At 43.2% G+C, this 25,578-nt stretch overlaps 1 protein-coding gene across 15 annotated transcripts in view; it reads right to left on the reverse strand.

Annotated features, from left to right (window-relative positions):
- GREB1L (GREB1 like retinoic acid receptor coactivator) overlaps nt 1-8,693 on the reverse strand; it is a 128,561-nt gene extending 119,868 nt beyond the window's left edge. For 10 of the 15 annotated variants that reach the window (XR_006171969.1, XM_042838790.1, XM_042838868.1 and 7 more), the window contains exon 1: nt 8,605-8,693. The gene's annotated coding sequence lies outside the window, so the exon portion shown is untranslated. Of the gene's footprint in view, nt 1-1,661; nt 1,750-7,968; nt 8,109-8,604 lie in introns of those variants that run through there. The other 5 variants (XM_042838756.1, XM_042838801.1, XM_042838772.1 and 2 more) reach the window with 5 other exon arrangements.
- Nucleotides 8,694-25,578: the final 16,885 nt, after the last annotated feature.

Consider the following 25,578-nt stretch of genomic DNA (forward strand, 5'->3'; position numbering starts at 1 on the left):
TTCTGTGATTCTATGATCAGTTGAATACAAATTCTTATTTATTGAAATCACAAGTGCTTTTCTCCAGTGAAACAAGGAAATGAAAATAGAAGAGTAAAGAACAGTGACCAGAAGCTCTGTTAAATAAAAATCAGTCTAGCTGTAGAAAGTTAGAAGGAATAACAGAGCATCAGGTAAAGGGAAGCCAATAATGATGTCAGACACATCATTGCAAGCCTCATTTTCAAAATAAAGAAAATCACAATCTGAATAATAACCCTCTTATGGATAATAAGGGACACTGTCTTGAACCATTTACTCATCAGTTGGACACCAACACGCCGCAGAAGACAGTTCCCTTACATTATTTTGTCCCTAAATGTTTGCAGTGGCTCCTGTTTTTCCCAGCACATACAATGATAGTCTGGACGCAGGAAGACTCACCAGTGTATTCTCTTATCTCCGCACACTGGCTGAAAGAAACAGTTTATGGGATTTATTCCAGACCAGAAAGGCACTCTGACAACACAGAGAATAAATTTAATTTTCAACATGCATTTTTTAAATGAGAGATTTATCAGTTCCCTTCAGCACAAACTGCACTTTGGAACATGGAGGACAGAGTCGTTTTAATGAACACATCCTGAGGCCAGCCTCCTTCCAAGCATTAGCCTGGAATACACTCATTCTCCCTCCTTTGGGAAAAAGAATTGGTTAGGAATCTTAACAGCTCTGCTCTAGCCCTCATAACTGGCAGGTCAACTTCTTTCTAAAACTGCATATCTTGAAAAACATCCCATCTCTAATTGCCAATTTCCAGATCTTCTCCCCTTTTTCCCTTGCTGGTGGTTTTTTGTTGCTGTTGCTTTTGTTTCTTTGCTTTGTTGCTATTTTGGTTTTTAACAAAAACTCAACTTCCCACAGTTTATTTAGATAACCATTTGGAGCAGGAGTGACAACCACTCCTCTTTTCACGACTGGAACTAAGAAGCGCAAATCCCTTCTTCCCACACTTGGCTGCTGGAATATGTTCAGCTAGACTGAAACTTCAACCCGTATTCTGAACCACCGCATAAACATCAATACATGCTGAAAAATGAAACGTATGGGCACACACACAACTCAGTTCCTAGAAATATGCACAAGGGGAAATTATAGAGAACAGCATTTCTCAAACCTCACCGATGACTAAAACTGTAGAAGTGACCAGCTGAAATAAGCAAGTCTCTCTTCCTTATGCGTGATTTTAGTCCAGAAAAGGATTAGAAATACGTTACTGGGCTTATTTGCAGTTTCTCTGAAGTAAAATGTTGAATTATGAACATTAACCTAGAAAGACTGATTTTAGACAATGCATCAAAGTCAGTGCAGTGGGTATCATTATTTTCCTCTGGCGCTTGATCTTCCACCCCAATCAAGCAGAACAGCCTCTTACGGAGTACTGAAGCTTATACACCATAACCTTCCTACTGATGTATGAGCAGCAGTGCCACAACCACCACCACACTTTTAGGTTCTCATGAAGCAGCACAACCAAACCTGCAGCAATAACTCAAAGTATCTCTCCATTTATGTATACAACTGGATATGAAAACAGTATGCATTTCTAATCACACATAGAAAGTACATCTAGCCCAGAGCTGAATAACACTCAGAAGGACAGCAAGCAGAAAGAAGGTTACCAGAATAGTCCATGCTGCTGATAGCCTGCTCCTCAGGTACCCTTTCCAAAGTTGTAAGACCAGATAAATTGTTTCAGAAGTTGCATCTAACCAACTGGTAACACTGGCCAGTTCTGTGAGGTTTTTTTGTACCTCCCTACTTTCCAAGAAACAGAATAATTCAGGCTGGAAGGGACCTCTAAAGGTCATGCAGCCCAACATCACACAGAAAGCTTGGCCAAACTGGAAATACTGTGAAAACAAAACACTGCTTTGATGTCTTTTGGTTTGTGGCTGACATGCATCAACAGTTTTGACTTCTTAACATGACAAATTTAGATGTAAAGGCTCTCAGTTATTGTCAGGGGGACTAGAATTGAAGTTCTATTTCTTAAAAATAAAATTTCAGAGGCACAAAAATTCATCTTTCCCTCAGGTTAAAAAGAAAGAAAAAAAGAGGTGATGTTTCATTATTTATGTTTAATCTGTTTCCCAATACACAGTTACTGCAATTTGGATAAACGACTAATGAACTACAAAGCAAAGATCCGGTCATGTGTCAAGGTTACACACAGAGGTTCATCCTGTATTTGTTTATGCAGTAAATCACAGTAGAGAACACAAGCCTCAAGATATCAGTATCATCAGCCATCACAATATCAGAACTATGCAGCATCTGCTGCGTTCCTCTCTTTTTCAACTGGAAGCCCCTGAACTGCATGTTACTGAATTCCAAGGTGAGCCCATTTTCACGGGACAATTCAATTAAAACACATCTGGAAGAACACTGCCTTCCACTGAATGCAAGTTCCAGATCCAGCTCTCATTTATTACACTGCTGGGACAGCATCCTTTAAACGCTGTGATAGAAAGCAAACCTTATTTTTCCCTTCAAACAGACATCAAAGCAACAACATTAGGAGGAGTTTCCAGCTGTCCTGCACACACAGATGATGCAGATTTGCTTTTTTTTTCCCATCAAGAGAAACTCTGGTGGCACACAGAACATCACAGCACATAATCACAAATGGATTTACTACAGCAAATGGAGACGCAAACCTTCACCATGTCATGGGGGAGAGCGCTTTACCCTTACCACAAACATATCTTCTTCCTACACCAAATCCACAAGTATCACCCCAAAATCAGGCCTGACAGAAAGCCAGACAGCTGAGCCACATAGGAGAACCAAGCATCTATCTGCACAGCCATTAGGCACAAGGCAATACAAGGAAACAACCACGTCACTGGTCATTATGAGAGCTGAGAACAGCCAGAAGAATGCTCCCTCCCAGGCTTTTCTGGCTCAAGGTCACGTCTGCTTTTGAAAATTGAAACTTTTTTAGTGATGGTTTTTATTTAAGAATTTCTGAGGCATACAACTTCAAATATTTCTCATGGTATTTCTACTACACATTAAGAACTCCTGGCCTAGTCACACAACAAGCACAACCATGAACATACTCTCTGCATTCATACTAGCATAAGCCATCTTAACAAAGCAACCACTGAACAAAGAAAGTGAACACTACGACCCATTAAGACATCAAGCCATTATGACACTGGGTCCCTAAGTAATAAGGGTATTACTAAATTAATGCCACAAAACAAAAAAAAAATCTATGCATTTACATGTCCTGCTGTTTCATTTTGAAAGATTCCGCAACTCAACACAAAAGCTTCCAACAGCTAACATGTTTTCATCTTGATGCCTTTGAAATCCAGGTTGCCTCCCACATCTGCTAAAATCGTGACTGCAGACCTAGAGGGAGAAGGAAAAAAACAACAATCTGGCAGCACAGCCGTCTTCCCTCTCCTTAAGAGACTTGAAAAGGAGAGCTGAGTCTCCAAAAAAAAAAAAAAAACAAAACGAAACAAAACTGGCAGAAAACTACGCTTCACGATTTGCTGAAACTGCTGCAGCTAGGACTATGAGAATGCATGTATTATTCACATTATGCTTGTTATTCTGCTTCTAAATACGTCAGCAGTGCTTCTGCATACCTCTGTCCTGGGCACTGAAGTCCTCTTGGATGCCTTTGCCCTCTCCCTTTAGGTCTTCTTTAAAATTGCACCTCTGTGAGCTGGTACCCATCGCTGACCCATTACATCTAATTTCTTACTGTCCTCAAGACCGGAATTTCCCCTCAAAGAGATTAAGATAGGAAGAGTAATGGCAACTTTTGAACAGCTTATCCCTACAAATAAATTTTAGAAAGCATTTTTGACAACACTAGGAAACCCCCACATTCTTAAAAGTCACATCCATCATAGTTGGCCTTGGCAGGAAGCTGTTAACCTTTTATCAATGCAATGAAGGGCATGGTAGCAGTAGAAAAATCAAGATTCAACTCCTGGTGTTCAAAAATATCTCTCAGTTGAACTAAGAACTCGATTCCATGGAAGTGGTTTAAAGAAGCTACAAGATGAAGCTTCCTTCACAAAATGGCTATTCTCAACGTGGACTGAAAGTGTGAGAAGACTTACGCCATGTAAGGCTCTAAAGGAAGACAGAATTTGGAGGGCTTGCTGACAAACCACAGGGAGATTAAGTGAGGCAGAAACAGGTGCAGTAAAAGCAGATGGCACGATCTCCTGAACAGCAAGACTGAGATGCAGCTGCACACCAAAGAAACAGCAAGCAGAGAACTAGAAGTAGCAAGGAGTAGCAACAGCAGAAAGCCACTGCACTCAGGACTGGTTATGGAGATCCACAGATCACCAACAGCCAGCACAAGGTTTTGCTGCATTTGATCCTCATCCTGAGACATCAGTTACATTAAGAGGCAACAACAACGCTTCTCACAATCTGAATATCCCTATTTCACCAGTGACTCCAGTGTAGAAGAGGTAGGTGCCCAGATTCCTCACGGCATAGAAACCAGCTGCACTAAGCTATTGAGAACAGCTTTCTCTAACTAACCTTAACAACTTCACCCTGTATGTTCCAGGAAAGTCCTATTACTTTTGGCAAGATGCACGGTTGAGCTTTAATTTTAAAGCTAGTTATATTCAGGAACTACCTTCACTTGCCTCTGAGGGCTCTGCTCAGATCACACCAAACACCTTGAACAGAGCTACTGGAGACTGTGATGGAGATGAAGAACCGGGGCACCTTTCTACAGCATTATATAAAACCAGTCACTCCAGTGTTGTTCATGGAACCACTGTGACAGATGTCTGGTAATCTCTTAAGTAACAGTATCTTAAGCCTGCCCACACAGTTTTGTTGTTCATAGCACCATCAGTTTGAAAAACTACTTCAGAATAACGTCTCTGAAATCTTACCTGGAGAATATTAAATGAAGGTTCCTATTACAGATCTTGTCATACTGACTTAAGCAGTTCCCTACCTATCCCACTGTTCTGGTGATTTTATGTCACCGCATACAGTTCTTAAAGTCTGTTCTGTTTTATCAACATTTTGTTTAGTACCATATTTGCAATTAAATATATATACACATTGATTAAATGCAAATTAACCAAAGCACTCAACAAACCCACTGTAATGTCTTCGGACAGCGCGTGGTTTGGTTTTGTTTTCTTTTTTTAATTAAACCTCTGCAGTGCTATGGAAGTTAAAATGCCAGCTCAGTGGGAATTACATGAAATATATTTCAATTAAAATACTCATCTACACAATTCTCAATGGCCTCAGGTCCCAGAAGAATTCTACAGAAGCTGGACATCACAGCATGCCCACGTAAAACAGCACAAACCAGCTGACACAGTTCCAGGAGTCACTCAAAGCAGAAGTAATTATATTTTAGAGTCATTTCTAAGAAGAACTCCATACTTCTACTTGAGACTCCCAAGCCAACCATAGCAGAGGAGAAAATGTGGCTGCAACTGCCATGAATAAACACTGTTCGAATTTTCTGTCACCTGCAGGTTTCTCCAGCAGACATTCTGCAGAGGCTTTGTTGTTGTCTTCTTTGGTTGGTTGTTTTTTTGGTTTGTTTGAGCATTTATTTTATTAAAATGGTAGGAGTCTAACATTACTAGATAATTCACCACTATAAGCACCTTCACAACATAACTCCTTATTTTTGGGTAGATTTCACTACCTATTTGCTAGTTCAAATTCATTACCATGAGCAATATAAACCATGCTCGAAATTGCAAACGAGTCATGACTAAATGAAAATTCATTTTCCCTCACATGATAAGGAGAAAATTGGTATTTTCAGAGTTCTCAGTAGGAGGATGTGTTTGCAATATACAAGACAAAATCACCACATTAATGTGCACGTTAGTGTACACAGAGTAAAGCATGAAACCAGATGAGGTTAGGTTGGGGATTAAAAAAAAAAAAGAAGAAGCAAAGCTGACTATATTAGGAAAAACATTTTTAAGGGACATCATGAGAAGACACGATTTGAGCAGAGTCAGTGATACTTATTAAAAAAAAAAAAAACAAAACAAAACATAACCACCATGCCAATTAGTGGTAAAAATTTAGTGTCGTTTTATGATTGCCACTGTATTATGTTTCAGAATATCCAAGATATCTTAATCAGTTATTGTTTCCAATGAAGTCTAGTTCACATGACTAATTCTCTAGAAGACATTGTCAAAATGTCAAGGCTTATTACCCTTTCAATTGGCAGCCTTCCCAACAGCCTTCACAATTCTGTTTCTGAAGCAAAGGAAAACACATCTTTTGTGCCATGCACAAGAAATGATCATGCAAGTACCAGCAAAATGCAAACAAATCAAAGAGGCTACATGACTGAGTTCTGAAACCAAAAAGCTGAGGTGTTTTCTACACTATTTCATCACCCTTTTTACAAGAGTAAAGACGTGATGCCTTAATATCACGTCCAAGCTCCAGGTTTTGTTACTTACATCCTACTTACCTAACCGCCCCCTGTAGTTTCAATTAGACATGGTACTCTTCTTCACTTCCCCTCTTGATCATCGTGCCCCATTGCTAAGCACTAGTTAACAGCTGCCACATTCACCCAATGTTGGCTGCACTTCAGTGGTCATTCAAAGAATTAAATACAAAACATATGGTACAGAACCACACAGGACATAAAAGCACTTTTAAAAACCACTCAGATATGAAAGAAACAGCAGGATACATCCCTCAGTAAAATCCTTACAGCCCCTTAAATTTTCCTACAAACACAGAAAATTATAGAGAAATTCATCAAATCGTGTTTAAGCTGTCACTAATAAGGTTTTCCAGAATACATTTTTGACATTATGCCAAGTCAAGCTTTTCAGAGAACGAACAGCCCAGCATTTGTAATGTAGTAGGCTTTGCAGTACAGAGATTTTTTTCAGATTTCCCCTCAAAACCCTTTCATTCCCTATTTCCTACAGTAGTTAATTACTTTCCAAACTTTCTCCTTCCTTGTAACTATGAAATACTTGACATATGAGTCACTGAACCATCAAATACCAATGCCAATAGGGATGTTTTGGAGAAGACCTTGAACCAACCTGCTTTACTGAATTCTAAACCAACTTTTCACACTGTGATGCCCTCATGAGATCTTACAAAGCATCACGTATTGAACCAACCTACTAAAAGCTCTGTATTCGGGTTTCCTATTCCCTTTAATCTCACATCCTAGGCTTACAACCTGCCTTTTCAAAACATCATTGCTACTTGTTGTTGTTGCTACGTCCCTCCAGCCAAAAGCAACTAACAAAAAGTACCAGTGTGTACACGCAGGGCTTTTATAACTAAACTTCTTTTGTTAAAGATCTCGGGAAAGATTTGTTTCACACAAACAGCCTTATTTTTCTTTGGTATGGCCAACCAGAGAGAAAAGCCAAACCCAGTGAAGCATCCAGTGTTTAACAGCACGGAGAGCTCTGAGCCGTCCTCCCCTTGTCACACACAGAGCTACATCCTGAACTGAAACAGGCACCTACTGGCTTCCCTCATTCACACAAAGGAAAACGTATGCTTCATTTATTCCTAAGACGTCAAGAAATAAAGTCCGCTTTATTCTCCAAGGGCCTTTATTGCAATCTTTAAAAAAAGCTCTTTATAACAAAGCATTGACGGCACACGGAGAATCTGAAGTATCACTTCAGGACCAAAAACGTCACTCGGTGGCAAAGTCGCAAGCGTCAAAGGAAGCCAAACACAGTCATACTTACAATGTCACATCTTCAGGGTGATTAAAGGAGAAAATTACCCAGAAAAAGGAGCAGGGAGCATTTTTTTGGCTCGGTAGGTCAGAAGCATTCTGCACTTTAAATGCATTTGCCCATCGATGATTCTAACGCGGCAGAATGCGGGCAGCCCCGTGGCCTAGCCAAACGGCAACCAGTGGACAGAACCCGACGGCTTAAAGAAAGTTTTCACCTTTCAGACGCTTCAGAAAGGAGCCAAGGAGCGTTTGGAAGGGCAAAGTCTCACTGCTTTCCAGACGCTTCCGAGAGCGGGAGGCGCAGCTAATAAATCTGTCAGCTGCTTTCGAGCAGCGATATCTACTTGAGCCGTTTTGTTGGTGGTGGGTTTTTCCCCCTCCTGCGCTCAGGCCCTCGCAGCTCGGGCCTACCACCTCAAACCCGCCGAGCGGCACCGTGCCCTCAGGACCGCTCCTCAGCCCCGCGCCGAGACGCGCCAGCCCGGCCCGGCCCTCCGCAGCACCCCGCGCCCACAGCCGAGCCTCCCGCAGCGGGGGGAGCCCCCTGCCGGCTGCAGCCCGCGCGGCAACGCCGCAAGCCGAGCTCCTTGCCCGCCGCCCTCCGCCGGAGCCACCTGCACCCCCCGCGCACCCCGCCCACCTCCGCTGGCTGTGCCGCACGGCGCTCCGAGCGCGGCTCTCCCACGGACGCCGCTCGCCGTCCCCGGCCCGGAGCCCACCAGGAGCAGCGCATTGGCAGCCGCCGGTGACAGCGACCGCGGGGCGAGTGGCGCCGAGTTCCGCACCGCTACCTTTGTGCCCTTCCCGAGAAGCGGCGAGAACGCGAAGGGAGCCCCGAACCGCTGCCTTACCTCGCCGGGCAAAGAGAGCGGGACTTGAACGCTTTCCTTCCACACCTCCCTCACTTTTTTTTCTTTTTTTCCCCCCTCCCCAAAGCCGGCCCCTCGCTGCGAGCAGCGCCACTCGGCAGCCCCGCCGCCGTCTCCCTGCGGGTCTCGGTCTCTCTCGCTCTCCACTGGGAAGAGAGGAGGGGAGAGGAGGGCAAGGGAGGGAGGAGAAGGGGGCGGTCCCGCAGGTGCCGCCCCTCCTGCGCTGCTCTGACAGCGGGGACCGGGGGTCGGCGGAGACTGAGGGTGTGCTCAGCGCAGAGCAGAGGAGCTGAGGGGAGGCCTGATGGCGGCTGCAGCTCCTCGCAGGGAGCGGAGGGGCAGCGCTCAGCTCTGCTCTGTGTGACAGCGATAGGACTCGAGGAGGAGGGCATGGAGCTGTGTGAGGGGAGGGCAGGTGGGAGTGAGGGACAGGTGCTGTACCACAGGGCAGTGGGCATGGGACGGGCTGCACAGGGCTGCGGGCACAGTGCTGGAGTTCAAGGAGTGTTTGGACCACACTCTCAGACATAGGGTTGGATTTTGGGCAGCCCTGTGTGGAGCCAGGAGTTGGACTTGATGGAGAAGGCAGAAGATGGCACTGGGCAATGTGCAATTTCCTTCATGAGAGGCAGTGGTTACCAGGCGGGAGTATGAGCAAGGTTTATCATCAGAGGGTTCAGCTCACATCTTGTTTTGGAGTTGGCTAGAGATTGAGGTAGCTCACAAGTGGTAAGGTAGGAACTGGAAGAGCTGAGTGAGCTGGGAGGGTGCCGGAAGCAGAACAGAAAAAAGCACCGTGAGCGTTCTTGTGAGGAGATTAAACTGAACAGGGCCAGGGCAAGGCAGACAGCTGAGAGGACCTGAGTGTATTGAAGGCAATGGACAGAGAACGTTCTGGAACATTTCAGGCTGTAAGAGGCGACAGTCTTTGTGGAGTTTGTGCACACTGGGGTTTGAACTCCTAGTGTGCATAAAGATGAAGGTCAGATTTAGTTGGAGCGTGGGTAGGGGGCTGGAAATGCAGCAGGGCACTTGGAGGGTAAACAGCCATTGAAAACAGCAGAAAAATGATTTCACCTTTTCCTCCTTTTACCTTTGAGTAAGCTACCATGCAAGTCACCACCTCCTCTTTTTCATTTTCCCCTTTTCAAAGTATATTCCTGAACCTTTTTTTTCCCTCAGGACCATAAGCATTAAAAGCTTATACAGCGTCTCACCTTTATGACTCAACAGCTGAAGAAAAGATAAACATCACAGTAACAAAAGAAAGTGGTAGTTTTGTTTTTATTTGCCAGCAACTTGTTGCTGTGTGACATTGAGAGGCATAAGGTGTTCAGTATTTTCTCACATCCTTTTCTTTTGTCTTTGCTTGCTGAAATGTTGAGTTCCAGCTTTATAGCTAGTGCTCTCATTACCACAAATAATGAGAATTTTACATCAAAAGGGAGTAGAGAAAAAAACTGTCCCTACCTCTTGGAGAGAGTAGAGATTGCTCAGAGATGGCATGGCACTGCACTACCTCTGCATGCTCCAGCAACAAGCAATGGGTTTCTGTCTAACAGATTATGTAGATGTCTGTGATTATTCAACAAGGTTAACCTTTTTATTTATTAATCACTCTCTAGTAGACATTAAGGAGGCTTTTTTCACTATTGGTTCTGTTTTGTTTTACCTTGAATTGAGCACTGCTTTTTTACACTGTGCTGATTTGTGGTTCCTTTCACTGGTGAGGAACAGCTGAGGCTGTAGAAATGCATGCGCACATCTGTGTAGGTATGTTGGAGACCAAAGGTTGGGACAAGTTGGTAGGCAATCTTTGAAACAAACACGCCAGGGAAAAGCCTTGACATGCAACAAATATACGCAAATGTACCTCACTGCTTTGTATGCACCCGTGTGAGTACATACTTCTGTATACATGTTTTTTTTCTGCCAGCTTCTTTGGCTACAGCCATAAGTCCCACGACCTTCCATATGCTCTCATGCTACAGTTCTCAGGAACAGGGTAGCTGTTAAGTAATGGACTGTTCACATACTTGAATTGCTTAGAGCTATGCTTCAGCTGTGGGTTACTGAAGACATGCCTCCATTAGCCTGATCTGGTTTCTGTGTATTTGCAAAGTTGTTAAAATATGACCCTTCACAATAGATGGCTAAAACTTTAGCCAAAGTGGAGTTCAAGAGAATCTGCTAAGTCAGATCAGGCTTTTAGGCCAAGTCCTAAAGCTTTGCAGCTTTGCCTCTAAATGGTTCTAAATGGTACACTTTATTTCCTGGAAACTTGCAAGTTGATCGTTGCTAAAGAGTTTAGACTGCTGTTCTAGCATGTTCACTTGTATGTTGTACATGTCAACATGCTTCAAAATACAAAGAAATTGAGCAATATCAGTGTCAGCCCTCTAACCTAATGTTGCCATGTTACCCTGGACAGATTCAGACAGTAATATAATCATTACTTTAAAAAGCTCATGAGAGATTTGAAAGCATATCAAGGTGCTTGTAAGATACCTGCTATAGCATGCTGTCATTCTAACCTAGACGACTTAGTTATGCCTAAATCAATCCCTGCTTAATTTTACTTTAATTTTACTTAGATTTTACTTTACTACTGCATGATTTTTTTTTGGTTGCTTTCATATAATAATAATTTTTTATTATTATTATTTGGACTTCTTTTTTTAAAGGAAGAAACATTCATTATATGTTTTCTTCTGACCTTCCATTTTGCGTGTTAAAATTTACAGCTTGTAGGGTGGTTTCATCTGTGCCATCTGTATGCCATATTGTACATCAGATGGTGGGATAAAATCTGTAACAAGAACATTTTGGGATGTTAAAGTCTTTCAGGATTTGAAGTAATGATATTCACAGCACGAATGTGTGGAGCCACTCACATAACTGAAATAGAAGACATAGAATGCCAAAGCAGCTGCTGAGTGAAAGAGAGACCACACAGTTGGGGAAGCATACAAGCAGCGAGGACAAAAGAACATTTGAGGGAACAAGAAAGTGCAACTTCAGGCAGTGAGAAACTGGAGTCAATCACTGGGAATTATTGACAAGCAGCCATGTGCCCACACAGAGATTAGAGTCTCACTTTGGGGTGCAATGTGAATTAATACTGATGTAAAGAGTCAGTATCAAAAAGGCACCTGGCTTAGTGTTTACTGATCCCTGACTAGGCAACTTTGTCATTTATTGTTGGGTTTTAGACATGTTCACAGTCACAAAGTAGGACACCATTACCTGTACTAACTTCTGTTAGAAAGGACTGCCTAAGAACTAACTATGATGTTATAGTTTGTGCAAGGATTGATAGGGCCCAATGGAACTCCAGATGTTGATAGGTATACTTCAGTCTTGAGCCCTCACAATAGATTTCATTTGCCCCTGCCTTTAAGTATCTCTTCACTTTCCTTGAGATCTCTGGTTTAAAGAGCAATAGGAATAAGATCCCGTTAGATGTATTATGTTTAATACTGTGGCTAGTAGGAATTGCCAGTTCTCCCCTTTCTAGCTATGAGTGCAAACTTCTCAACAATTTTCAACAACTTTCAAACTTTTCAATATATTTTATTTTTAGTGAAAGCAGTCTGTTCATCTTAGATCATCCTGAACCAGAGCTTGTATTTTATATTTGTCTTGCCTGTTACATTTGCTGGTGACTCAACATTTCCAACTTCAGAAGTCAGGTTTCAAGAAATGAAACAAGTACAAATAGCAACAAAAGGGAACTCTGCTTTATTTTCTTGATATTCATGAGCTATGAATGTCACATATACGGGAAGCAATAATTTTTTTCCTAGAAATATTAGTATGAAGGTTTTATTTGATGCAACCTACCAAACTGTTGATATTAAGCTTTATCTGAGAAAGGTGTCTGAATTCCACAGACCCGGTCTTGCAGATGTAAAAGCTGATAGCAAACTTTGCTTTGACTACCTTTGTTGGGGCCATAGCAAGTCCCACTATCCTGATGGGTAATTCTGATCGAGCCTTCTGTGTAACTTTCATTTTTCTGTGTGAATCACAATGGTCTCTTATGATTTAGTATACCTTTTTCTTTCATTATTGTCATGAATTATTCCTTCTCTGGTCGTGATACTGTAAAGTTCTGTTGGGTATGTTTAAAGTCGAGGCACTGATGAAATGGGCACAATCCAGATTAGCTATTCCCTGAAGAATGCTTCTTCTAAATGGACATCTAAACAGATGTTTAGGATGAAACAGAAGCAATGCTGAAGATGGGGAGCTAGAGTGTATAAAATTAAATGGGTTTACTGCAGAAAAACTCTACCATTTAGAGCAGAGCTAGGAGCAGAATTCAAGTCTCTTGATCAGCCACTGCTTTAATTCTAATGTCATCATATCTAGGATTAAAAAGGGCTTTAAGGAACATCTAGTTCCAGCCACCTGCCATGAGCAGAGGCACCTTCCACTAGATCAGGGTGCCCAAAGCCCCATTCATCCTGGCCTTGAACATTTCCAAGAACGGAACTCTCCTGGTAGTTTCACTGTAGCACATCACCAGTGGCACACACAGACTGTTCCTTCCTGATCTTGATAGGAGTTTGCAGAATGAGCACGTTCAGAGATAATCATGTCACAAAAAGAAAAAAGTGGTTACATGAAAGCTCTGAAGCTAATCACTAGAATGTCAGTCTCAGTGGGAATTACAGCCAACTTCTCATTTTTTCCAGAACTTTCTGTAAAATACTTGGAATTGCAATATCAACTCTTGTTTACAGGCTCACAACAGTACTCTTCTAGACACAGTAGGATGCTTTTTCCTTTTCTCAGAAGCATAGACCTGACAGCAGACTGTGCCGCCAAAAGGTAAAAGGCATTATCCTGCCTAAATTTAAGTTTTTCTTTGAAAAGGAAGAACATTTTGCGCCTGTACTGTACAAGAGACTCAGTAACAATGCTTCTCTGTATCGTTTATAAAATTCAACTTTGTTTCAGATAAGGCAATGCAAAAGGACTTCCCATTTCTTAGACTGAGAGAAGTACTGTGAAAAATCAAGTTTTGTGTTAAAACTATGTAAGCTACCATTTCTCATAGCTGAGCCTTTACAGAGGCTTTATGGTTTGGGGTTTTTTTGGTATACATTTTGCTTTTATCATTCATTTTCAAAATTAATGAGTATTTCTGATTTTTTATTTATTTATTTATTTATTTATTTTTTGTAATTAAGCTGTGTAGTAAAAAAGATATTCTAGAATGTGGCTGATTGAAATTTAAGTAGTTTTCACCTGTCTTTGAAAACACGGATAGGACACCAGTATTCCTCTACTGCTGAACACATAATCTAATCAAACTCTATTTTACTCTCTAGAGTGAAATAATCCTTTTAAATAAGGCTTACTTAGAGAGGAGGTAGAGATGTCTAACTTGCAGCCACTTGAAATTTTAGCTCTCATCTGTCTTTACTTACACAATGAAAGTAACTTGTCAACTCTGGTTTCATCCTGTTCTGAATTGAACACCTTTGGAACGCAGCCCCTCTCCCCGATTCTCTTCTTTGACTTCTAAGGAGCTTGAAGACCACACTGAGCCTGCACACCTCTACAACATCGCTATCAGGTGAGTGCAGCCCTTCTCCTGTCATACCACTGATCACATGGTGCACATATAGAAAACATTCCCACTGTTGTTCTCTGATGTACACAGTAGAAGCACTCACAGGTCTTCTCTGAAGATCTGTCCCCTGGCTTGCTCATCAGAGATGAGAAAAGTACTTTCATATTAGCTGTTAAATTCTGACCTCACAAAAGCTTGCTTTGTTGTTGTCTTGTTGTTTTTGTTTTTTGGGGGAGTTGGTTAGATGGTTTGGTTTGTTTCAGTGGTAAATCTTATTTAAATTCCAAATTTGCAGCACTTGCTGCAGTTTTTATTGGTAAAAGCAATGAATCTCATCAAAGTAAATGCATCGGTGCTGGCTAATGCTTGTTGGATATTTGTTCTGCGGCTACATGCAGAATAGCAGTGAGCTGACTTGCTGTTTTATTTTTGCTGCCTGTAATCAGTTATTTGCTCTTTGTAGGTGCATGAACTATCAAGAATGTAACGCTAAGTGTAGAAAATGGCCCTGAATCCATTGTGGAGACAAGGCGTGGAAACTGGGCATTTTAAAGGTAAAAGCCTAAAATGCCACAATTACAGTATTTGTGTGTTAACATTCATACTGCAAAGCATTGTTAGCATTTTAAAAATGGATTGACTTTTTTTTTTTTTTTTTTTGCAGCCTATAATCTGTGGAAGTTTATCTATTCAGGGCATCACATTTTCCTCTTGGTTTGTGACTTCATTTTGTTTTGTTGCCAAAAGGTCAGAGGTGCGTTTGAGCTTTTTGGATTTTCTGAGATGGAAAATATTTTTAAGACGAGGCGGCGGAGGCTGGACAAGCCCAACCATGCTTGGTTTTGTCACTGCTGTCTTTACACAGACAAAATTCCTGCTTAAAGTAGCTTACGGCAAACTCCCAGACCTGTGTAGCTGCCAGAACTAACAGTCTGTTCCCTCCCAGTTTCCTACTGGCTCCATGCACGTCACAGTAGGCCTTATCCTAATGAAAAGCTGAGCTGCTGAGCGGAGCTAGTGCGGTGTTCATAGTGTCCTAACAGGCACAGGTGCTCTTGGGAGCAGACCTCTCTCACAGTCTTCTGGAGGCAAATCTCTGAGCCTGCCTACTCCCATATTTACAAATTCCCCGACTTCCTAAGAGGTTTTACATGAGTGTGAATGCAGACACACCTTGGCTGGGTTGTCTCCAAGCACAGAAAGCCAGGTAGGCATGTGCCGCAGGGCATGACATGCCTTTCCCATAGCCATAGCTTCCTCCAGAGCTCCAGAAACACGTCTAGCAGCCACCACGCCTCTGTGGGGAGCTCCTGGGGTCCTCACATTGAGCTGCCTTAACCTGCACTGTGCAGGTGTGCAGGCACTGAGGGTTTTAGCTGCTTGTCTCCCAGCTGGCTCTCGTTTTTCAGCCAGAAAAAACCACACTGCATGCTGCACTGTCTGTATGACTACAGTCCTATTCGCAGAAATAAATCTGTATATGAGTAATCATGTATTGATTACATATGCTTTTATCTTCCTACTATCCCTGTTATTCTCCTGAGATGTCAATTTTGTTTAATGCACAAGAAAATTTTGGGTTTAAATTCTGAGTTACATTTTACTTAGGGATCAGGGAAATTGGTTGTTCTGTAAGAGTTGGTATCATGCACCATCTCTCTGTATTCAGCATATACGGTGCTACCAAACACGCAGTCAGTGAGGTAAATTTGCTAGCCATGCACTGTACAGATTTTTAATTCCCATCTGTCTTCTGTGGTCATCAGACTAGCACATCCAGTAGAGGGTCCCCACTTGCAATTTGCCAGCAATCCACGATGGGATTCAGATTCAGGTTTGTCAGCAGGGAAGGCTGCTGTGCTAACTTGCTCTATCTGTTTATCTGAGCACCTGCAGCAGCCAGAATAACCCTCAGTCCTGGCTCTGGCAGTGTGGGATCCTCATGACTACAACGTGAAGTTTCAGATCCTTTCTTATTTACATATTGGGTCATTGGGTTTCTTTTACAGGTTTCTTGGTATCTCCTGCTGATGAGACAGAGAGCAGATTGCTATTGCCATCTGGAGGGAAGGAAATCTGGCTGTTTGCACTGCTGAGTAGAAATTTGCTAAAAGCAGCTGTAAGGACAAAGAAAATCCCTATGGCTACAGAAACTATAGTCATTAATGCTGTTGATTATTTCCAACATAAAACTCTAATTAAGAATTACGTTACCAGTTAATCTCCATTCATTTAATTATTATGTATTTATTCTGTAGAGCAGCCTCTGTTCCAGCAGCTCCAGAGAAAGGGTAGGTCCAGGTTATGCAAAACAAATTCCTCTGGGTTTTCTAGTTTGCTTACAAGAGTTTTTGTTCATCTGAAGTAACAAAAAGCCAGCTATGTCTCTTACTATGTCTACTTGTGACATTTATCAATTTATAAACTTGAAATAAAATATTTAACCACATAAAGGAAACTTCTGCTTCTACAGAAGGGCTGCTTTCAGATTGGTAATCCCAATCGTCTGTATTTCCTTCTTCCTTTGCTTTTAGTGTCACCAGATATCTCTGCTCCTGGTGTCTGGGTCCTCTACATCTGCTCTGATTGTCAGCACCAGGGACTTGAATGTTATGCAGAAGGAAACTGGAAAATCACAAGACTTTAAGGTATTGATTTCCAAATAAAACTGAGGGTGAGGAGAAAAGTACACTGAGTGGAAGGTTTCAGGAAGGAAATCTATTGACAGTGAGAGCTGAAAGTGGATGCTAGGAGTGGCTTATAAAATCCTTCAAGAGATACTACCAGGGAGGGAACCAGAAATTAATGAAATTGTTTTTGCCATGTGTGGATGGACAAGAAATGGAGACGGGCAAACACAGCACTTGTTACTGGTCGAAACAGTCTTCTCTGGCTTCATCAAATGCTTTGGTGTACTACCTGTTCTTTTCACTGCCAGCTGACTGGGAGTAGTGCTTCCATTCACAACCTATCTGGTTTCACTGGAGTGGGGTTGCTGAGCAAGGAGTTGGACCAAAAGCAAGCTGAAGAATGTTAGGCCACCTCCCCGCAAAGAAGCTTGTCCTTCATCACATCATGATTGAGCACTCCCCTTCCTACTGCAAGCACTTACCTGTTGGGGAACAAGAAGGGAAATTCCACCAGGAAGCTAGGGAAGAAAGACTTCAATGCCTCTGGCTGCCCAGAGAGACCAATGATTCCCCATCCGGGGGCACATTTAGAGCTTGGCCCTGGTCTGAGCAGAGGGGCTGGAGTAGGTGCTCTCCCTTTCTTCTTTCAGTAAGCAACTGTGTACGGCCTCAGTAAAGAAGATGGGACAGTTTTAGGTGCTTTCAGCTTCCCAGCAATATCAACTCTGCTGTTGTAGCTAACATGAAAAAACTAACAACAATGAAGTGTGAAGATGTGGATGGCTTGCATAGATGTAAATACACAGACACGCAGAAGCACTGGCTTTACCTGCTCTGTGGGAAAGCAGTCCAACAGCAAAATGTGAGGGCAGAGGGAGGGGTGCTTGAGGTTGAAGAAATTCTTGGAAAAAGCACAAATTCTTAACAGATTTTGTTTCCAAGATGCTTGTATGGAGCCACTGTAGCAAAACAAGCAAGTCTGAATGAATGGAAGGCAATGTAACAGGCACTGAGTGCTGGTTGCACTACTCAGTTACATGCTCACCTCTTTCTCCCTGCATCTCCTTTCCTGGGAGTGCCAGAGGGACTAAATAAATGGGGGGCAAACTTTATAATGTCTTTTATTGTGCTATTTTCAGAATTCCAATTAAAAACATCATCAAACATTAATTCTGGACCTCAGAAATATATAAAGGTTTACATATTTAGGATGACTATTGTAAAGGGCATGATTTCCATCCCAGGGGAAAGATTTGCAGACCCTGACTTCACGTGTACTTAGTTACACCTATGAACAAAATTCAGGTACACTGAATGGTTCCAGGAAAAAAAATCTCTGATACTTCTCAGAAAACAGTCTTTCAGATAAAATAAAAATCCTTTGCTTTCTCAAATTGTATCATGCTAGTCCCTAATTTACACCACTTTCTTGGCCATAACTGAAGTCCCTTGGAGCATCAGAAGTGCCTTCTCATGTGCTCTGTCTGGGTTTTGTGCAGCAGGATTAAACCAACTTTTCCCCTGGTCATTCAACAACATCCTGAGCCCAGGAGAACTAGACCCAGTATTTCTGCATCGTGGTGAGGTTCTCTGTTAACCCAGCTCCTGTCTCCTCTGCCTGCATATCTGAAGATTTCATCATCCTTTAGGTCCCTCTTGCAGTGGGAGTTTCTGTTCAGCTCTTATGTCCTTCTTTTCTGAATCATTTCCAGAGCTTCAGAATCTAGTTTCCATCTTACTGCAGTGGCATTCATTCTCTGTTTCTAGACATAGAGCTTCATGTTTACCTGTAATAAATGAATACATCACATGCTTGCTTTCTGTTTAGTGCTGATTACATCAGTGACCTATTTTCATTTCAGTTCCTCTGGTATTCATGTCTGTGGCAATATGATGGCTTTGTTTTCTTCTGTATCACAAATTAAAATGGGCAGTGGCCAGTAAACAACTCCCATGGTGCTCCCCTCGTTAACACCCCTCTGGTCAGTGGCTCATTGTGTCACATTCAGATTAAAAATTGGGTTAACCAGTTTCTGAACCATCCAGTCAATTAATTTTCTACAACTTCTTGGCCAAATAATTGTGCACAACAAAAGCCTCGTGCTTTATAGGCGTTTACTATATGAACAGAACTGTTTTTATGAAGTAAGCTCTTACTCCTCATAGCACGTTAGCTCAGCATAATCTACTTTCTGTAAATCCATGCCAATTGGCATAAATAGCCTCTATTTCTTTTTATTTTGTGATCTAATAACACAGGCATTTTGGCCAGCATTCTTGTTAGACTATGAACATCCATTAGGCTCATAGCCAGCATAATGGTGAATAGTCCATAGCCTGAAATGGCCTGGGCTCTCTTGCACACCTTTCAAAACACTGTTCCAGGGTGCCCTTCTTTCTCCGTCCCTGGAGATCCCTTGGACTTCCAGTTCTTCTGAAAGTGACATTTAGTGGCTCACAGTGTTCTTCAGTAAGCTCTTTGAAACTTCAAGGATACTAATGGTACAAGTTTTCCAATTTTAGGATGCCTGATAGCAGCAGCTGTTGTTTGAGCCTTTTGAGGCATCTGCTTTCTCACCAGCCATGTGGCCAGACATAGCTTGCTTTTTTCAATCACCTCAGTGGATTAAGATGCATGCAGCACACTGCTTGCTATTGCTCAGCCCATACATGTGGGTATGAAGCAAGTCTTCCTGAGGCCTCACTGCCTCCGTAGCTCACTTGAGAGAGATTCCAGTTGAAGAGATTCTTAAACAACAAAACTGGATCTCTGTTTGCTTCAACCAGTCATGAGTCACTGTAGTTGGCATTAAGTGCCAGCACTACATTCAGTACAGCAGGGCTGCCGTTCATCTTTTCCCACTTCTCTTCATCCACCACTCTTGGAGTGGGACATTGTCAGCCAATGCCAGCAGTGAGATCTTTGGCAGCCACGAGGTTGGATCGCCACTGGCTGCCCTTCTTGGCAGGCTCCATATGGAAATGCTAGAGTGAGGGTGACTGGATGCTCTCATAAGCAAGCAGCACCGAGGATGTCCTAATCCCACAAAAGATTTCCAGTTCACATAAGTGCATGATTTTTAAAAAGACATATAATGGCTTTAGAATGGAATGGAATGGGATAGGATAGGATAGGATAGGATAGGATAGGATAGGACAGGACAGGACAGGACAGGACAGGATAGGATAGGATAAGATAGGATAGGATAGGATAGGACAGAGTAGTGTAGTGTAGTCTTCAAAGATCATCACATCGAACCACCATACAGTTCAAAAAGCTAAAGCACAGTGAGGGCACTGACAAAATGCTTTGAACACCAACAGGCATGGGGCACCAACCACCTCTCTAGAAAGCCTGTTCCAGGCTTTGATCCCCCAAAGGGTAAAGAGATGTTCCCCAGTGCCCCAGTTCCCCAGTAGCCTCCCCTGGAGTTCTCTGCCTTTCCCCTCCTGCCATTGGTTTCCAGGAGCAGAGCCCAGCACCTCCCTCTGCTTCCCCTCCTCTAGGAGCTGTAGAGAGGAGCAAGGTTGCCTCTCAACCTCTTTTCCAGACTGGACAGCCTGATATCCATGGCATTTCACAGGAAATGCCTCCCAGCCCTGCTTTGTTGCCCTTTTCTGGATGCTTTCAATGACTTTGTCATCCTTTTTAAACTGTGGAGACCAGTACTGCACATGATATTCCAAGTGAGTCCACACCATGTGTAGCAGGAGAGTCACCTCTTTTGACCAGCTGCCTGCGCTGTGCTTAATGCACCCCACAATGCATTTTGCCCTCTTGGCTGCCAGGCGCACTGCTGCTCACACTGAGCTGCTGGCACCAGCAGCCCCAGGTCCCTTCTTGCTGAGCTGCTCCTCAGTCTGTCCCCAGTCCAGCGCTGCTCCATCCCAGGCTCAGCACGTGGCGTTTTCCTTTGCTGAACTTTGTGCCACTGATGATTGTCCAATGCTGCAATGTATCTTCATACCCCTGAAAGGCCTCTCAGCCCTCCAGGGAGTCAGCAGCACTTCCCAGCTTCACGTGTCACCAAACTTGATGGAGCAGAGGATACACTGCTCCTGCCTCCAGATCACCAGCAACTACTCCTGAAAGGAGATTGTGGTGAGGTGGAGATCGGCCTCTTCTCCCAGGTACCAGTGATAGGACAAGAGGGAATGGCAGTAAGTTGCTCTAGGGGAGGTTCAGGTTGGATATTAGAAGAAATTTCTTATCAGAGCGGTGAGGCTGTGGCACAGGCTGCCCAGGGAGGTGAGGGAGTCACCATTCCTGGAGGTGTTATAGAGCTATGTGGATGTGGCACGGAGGGATGTGGTCAGTGGTCATGGTGGTCAGTGGGAGGTCAGTGGGGTGGGCTGATGGTTGGAATAAATGTTCTTAGCGGTCTTTTTGCCTTCTTTTCATCCACCAATCACGTAACCTTATCGTAGAAGGAAATCACCTAAACACATTATGATGATTTTCATCTCGAAATATTTAGTAGCTTTCAAACAGATGCTCACGGCTTCCTAACGACGTCGGTGTCTCCTAAAGAAAGGCACGCAGCGCTCCGATGCGCTCAGCTCGGGTGAGCGCTGCTCCGCGCCCGGCCCGGCCCCGCACTGCCGCCCAGCGGTGCCTGCCCACGCCGCGCCCACGCCGCTCCGCTCGGGTCTTCGTGCTCTGCTCGTAGCCGGCCCGCTCTCAAAGAAAGCACGGGGCTGATACGGCGGGGAGGATGAAAGTAAAACACGCTGCGCGGTGGGACTCGGAGGCAAAGTAAGAGGCAGCAAGGAGTGGCTGCGGCACGGAGACTGAAGGGGCTCTGACTTGAATATCCCACCGAAGGACACTGGTGATGAGGCCCGGCATATGGGGAGATCCATTAAAGCTCAAGCACTGACAGCATCAGAACAAGCCACAAGCCCACCTGCACAGAGTTAACATTGCTTCAAACATGTTTCAGCTAAAATCACAGAGTCATTAAGATTGGAACAGGCCTCTAAGATTATCTAGTCCAACCACCATTTCTCACCAAAACATTTTAGAGGATGTGTCTGCAAGCTGTTGTTCTGATAGTACAAATCCTAAAGCTAAATCTTCTGTGTCCTGAGATTGCAGGTATTTAAAATGTATTCATTTTTTTTTCTCTCTGTGTTTCTTATCTGATCACTGGCCCCGTGCCTTTTGCATTGTACCGTGCAAAATAGCCATTGCCCACATTTTAGGAGAAGAGTGTAAGAAATCTCTTAGCAATACTGGAAAATGCTAAGCAATTTCATTGAACTAGTTGGCTGGGGATCATTCACAAACATAACTGTGGCATAATATTTAAGTTGGTTTTTAGAACCAAACCCCCAAATGAAAATTTAGAAGTACTTGAAAAGCGAAAAGAAGCAAGGATGAAGACACTACTTTTTTACCCTTCTAGCAGGAAAGATTTTCTGGTAAAAGGTACCAAACAAATGATTAGCCTTTCTGTTGCACATTTCAAACCCAGATTTTAAAGTATTCTGGTTGGATGTTTCTCCTTTGAGAGAGTGGTAGGGCAGCAGCACAGGCTGCTCAGTGAGGTGGTGGAGTCACCATCCATGGATGTGTTCAGGAAATGTACAGATGTTGTACTAAGGGACATTGGTCAGTGGGAAATATTGGTGATAGATGAATGGTTGGACTGGATGATCTTGGAGGTCTTTTCCAACCTTGGTGAATCTATGATTCCATAATCTAAGTATTTTACAACAGAAGTCAAGCATCGCTGGCAGAAAAAACTGAACTCAAATGGCAGAATTGCTTGGTGCACTTCTGCCAAAGATGTAACAGCAGAATTAAATGCTGAGAAGTGCCTTGTTTCTCAGTTGTCTGCATATCAGGGACTACACTGACTTTCACTGCTGTATTAACTATGCCAAGATAGTAAAAAGTGAAAAAAATACCATGTGCTTTGGACCCCTGTGAGGATCAGAAAACCATGCCTGCGTTGATCAAGTGGCACTACCTAAATAAAACACATTGTTCTTTCCTAACTTATCTTTACTATTGTTTAATCATGCAATAAATGTACACTTGGCTTAGCCTTGAAAAACTGCTCTTTAGAATAGTTTATATATTGCAGGCACTATTTCTAAAGCCAAAGAACAGAGTTTTGCTGACAAGGGTTCCTCAGGACCTGATCAACGTGTGGAAATCTTGAGGATGTTGGACACGTCTCCTTCTGGTTTTGTCAACACCAACATGCAGAGCTGCTATGAGCTGTATCTGCGGAGTATTCACTGCACTCACAGTACTTCCATACCACCAAAGCTTTTTTACATCAAATCTTCGTGTTTTTTTTCCTGGAAACAATGCACACTCATGGATATGTGAGTTAAAATGCCATTAAATATTTATATGACACATTTTTTGACCACTCAGGAACTGGAAATGTTCCAGAAAGCACCGCTGAGCTATTCAGATGGCCTGAGACTAAAGGTTTCCCAGTGCCTGTCTGCCCACTGACCACACACGGCAGTTACACCATGGAGAGCCTCATTTCTCAACAAGGGCTTTGCAACATCACCACAGTGTGCCCAAATCATTTCTATTCTGTAATCAATGAGACAAAAATGCTCTAGCTGTAAAATGTCCACAGCATTGCACAACACGTGGCCCAGCAGCAGCTCTGAACTGCCAAGTTAGCACAGCTGGAAGATGTTTCAACCTCAGGACTGATCTTGTGTTGGCTTTTAAGGTAGGGAAGGGAGTGCCTCGTTGTTGCAGTTGCTGTCCTTTGGCTGAAATGCTGAAACAAACTGCATTTTCTTCTACTGAGAGCTGTTTATCCCAGCATAGATGTAGATACAAACAAACAGAAGATGGTTGGTGCTTTCAAAGCCCAAGTGTTGATCTCAGCTTCCCAGTATGGTTCTCAGACTGCATAGATCAAGCCTTGCCTGTTCCAAGCTATCATTACTCCACCAACTTGGAAGCCACTTAGGATTTGTTTGTTTTTCTGTGCTATTCCTATACTTAAAATGTTTCAAAAAAATTTATCTTCATAGAATGGCTTGGGTTGGAAGGGACCTCCAAGCCCACCCAGTCCCACCCCGTGCCATGGGCAGGGCTGCCACCCAGCAGCTCAGCTGCCCAGGGCTCCATCCAACCTGGCCTTAAGCACCTGCAGGGATGGGGCATCACAGCTTACATGGGCAGCTGTGCCAGCACCTCACCACCCTCTCAGTAAAGCATTTCTTCCTCATATCTAATCTAATTTAACTTGCCAAAAGATGTCCAACTTCTGGACAAATGGGAGCTGAGTCTGTTGAAATCAGCAGCCCTGAGCTTCAGCTGACAGGATGCATGAAGGCAGAGTCCTCCTCTGAGAGACTTTATCTGTGGGATGAGTGATGCTCAGAGGTGAGTCTTCTGGCTGTGAGCCCATCCTGCAGCTAAACAAATCCCAAAGGCCAGGCTATCCTCTGTACATATGTCTGGGCTTTTTCAATGTTTTGGTGGTATTTGGCATGGGCATAAAAAGTATGACCTAAAATCACCTAACACATCAGCTCATAAAACATTGACTGGTTGTCTGGTACAAAACAAGCATTAAACAAGGATCCATCCTAGTCATGCTCAGTATTCAAGCAAGTCCTGCTGTTGGAAGGTGACTTTTTCCCTTTAAATCTGAAGATTGGGGTCATATGTTATCAGGAGAAGGCTTGAGAGTCTGCAGCGCTGGTGGGAGTGTCAGGACAAGCTCGCAGAGTGCGTGGCTCACAGCCTCCTGCTGCTGAAAAGCATTCATAGCTCCTATCAGCCTCCCCTTGACACTGGCTTCCCAGTGACAGTTGTCACTGGCAAAGTCCCACTCTCCTGAAAGGCCCTGTGCAAACACACAGCTGAACATCTGTCAGCGCTGCTTGCACACCACTGAGACCACTGCTGCTGTATTTTCTTTCCTTTTGCTGTCTTTTAAGAAAAAGCTTATGAGCTTTATTTTAATTTCTATTTTTAATATCATTTACATTTGTATTTTATATTCCAGTTTACAAGCAGAATTTTGTTGACCATAATAACACGAAGCAGTGTTTTCCTGGGAAAGAACAAATAGTTAATTCTTTCCTGGCTGGCCTCAAGTGACTCCATGTTCCCATTGCTTTTGAAATCACTCGAGTTTGCTTAGCCTGAAAGATTACAGCTATAGGAAAACTTACATTTCAGTGTTCTATTTTAAAAAGGAACAGCAGAATTTTTAAAATAGCATCGCTACTGTTTTTTTTCTGACTGTGGCATCTCCAGCCCAAGTACGTAGATGCAATTTCCAAAGCACTAAGAAATGTCTTAGGTCACATTTAAGGCGGGTCAGCCAAATCCAGGATCAGTGAAAAAATGACTTGTTCATCTGTTCTGGAATGAGAACTGTCTTCCCACCATTCTTAGCTATAAAGATATCTTTTGTGTGGCTGATGCTAAATTTAAGCCCAGGCTGAGTGTATTTGTGAACTGTCTACGCGCATTTATACATCAGCAGTGCATTGCTGGTAGGCTGCATGCACAATTAGGGGCTTTATGACTTTTGAAGTCACCTAATACAAAGATTTTTGCTGCAATAAAAGCCTGTGATGGGATGGATGTTTTGCAGACCTACAGCCTGATTGTCCTTTGTTGGTGTTGGTGGTGTGGTGTTGGTTTAGTTCCACTGCTTGCTGTGGCACCGATCTTCACACCACTTGAGCACCACAAGAACAGAAGAAGGAAACCCACCCTTCAGTGCAAGCCCAGGGAAG

The sequence above is a fragment of the Centrocercus urophasianus genome, unplaced genomic scaffold (genome assembly GCF_019232065.1).
Source record: "Centrocercus urophasianus isolate 14NV4802_14NV808 unplaced genomic scaffold, USGS_Curo_1.0 seq_11, whole genome shotgun sequence".
Lineage (NCBI taxonomy): Eukaryota > Metazoa > Chordata > Aves > Galliformes > Phasianidae > Centrocercus > Centrocercus urophasianus.